Source organism: Oncorhynchus gorbuscha, linkage group LG09 (assembly GCF_021184085.1).
Source record: "Oncorhynchus gorbuscha isolate QuinsamMale2020 ecotype Even-year linkage group LG09, OgorEven_v1.0, whole genome shotgun sequence".
Lineage (NCBI taxonomy): Eukaryota > Metazoa > Chordata > Actinopteri > Salmoniformes > Salmonidae > Oncorhynchus > Oncorhynchus gorbuscha.
This window is the reverse complement of record NC_060181.1, coordinates 62,682,130-62,683,422: the sequence shown is the minus strand read 5'-3', so window position 1 is coordinate 62,683,422 and position 1,293 is coordinate 62,682,130.

The window sequence follows — 1,293 nt, the reverse complement described above, 5'->3', positions numbered from 1 at the left end:
CTATTTCCAAGTTTTCGAAAATGACATATATAAATGTATTATTAAGTGAAAAGTGCTGCTCGGGTTCAGAAGTATTTTCCACGACTCGTGAGCCGTGACTGGTCTTCCAGATCAATAGACAGCCGAGTGTAGTCATAGCTAGTCTGTTTGTCAAGAACTCTGATGAGCCCACTATCAAAACACTGCTGTGAAACTTATCAAGCATGGCTCCCCTTGCAGAGGAGATTTAGTTCTGAACGGTAAACAAGCTGAGAAACAATGAACTGAGCATTGCTTCCATGTAAGCCACTCTCTTGAAATCTCTAAGCTCCACCATGATTCCTGCCGAAATAATCTATTTCTGCCGTTACAGTATAAAACTGACAGAACCACATCATTTCTTCTGGTCCGGTTGCATTGCAGTCACTAAATACTCGATCTCAAGCCGAGAGCATATGAATGTCTCGCAACAGCTTCATTTAAATTATCCATTCTCTTTCCATCCATATACTGTCCATAACAATCGTTCACACTCAAACAAGAAAAAAATAAAAATAATATGTAGGCCTACTGCTACCGTACTTTCCGTAACATATTTTAGCTGTGTTTGGCGCCTGGTTTATATCCCTCCCAAAAATTGAGCCCTCTCTCAGACACTCATGTGGAGAGATACAATAAGGCCTGTTTGAGCCGACAGGTCTCAGACAGGAGTTATGGCCCAGACATTTGCCTTGATTGATCTCCCCTCTCTGGGAAAAGAGAATCACCGTAAATAATTCCCAGTGTGGTCTAACAGACATCACCGTTGGACACTTCTTGTCAGATCACTTTTCAGACCGCCACTCATTTCAAGCTTCACATTTTCAAAATTTGTGACCGTCGCTTGAAGCTACTCAGCAAACAGGGACCAGTGCCAAGAAGACAGAGAGAGATGAGAGTGCCTGAGTCGTTCTGCACCATCACATTTGCAGCCAGGACAGTTCATTTAGCTATGAATCCCCAATACAAGTTCCAGAAGAACTCATATTTGTGCTGGGATTTACACAAACTACAAATATTGGTGGAAGCTCGCCCTTCCCCAGTCTTGACTGAGATTGACTATTTTGAATCTCCCTTGGACATTGATGACGCACAGTGATTCTTGCCAAAGACAAATAGCTTTATTGAAGTTTATTTTAGTATCCTATAAAAATCTGAAAGCTCCCCTTCTCCAAGAGTGAGCAAGATAAGGGAAAAAGAAAACGCATTTGAGTGTTGAGTGTCCTCCTTTGTGATAAAAGCTTAGCGTGCTGTTTGATTTGTTCATTGTGTTGC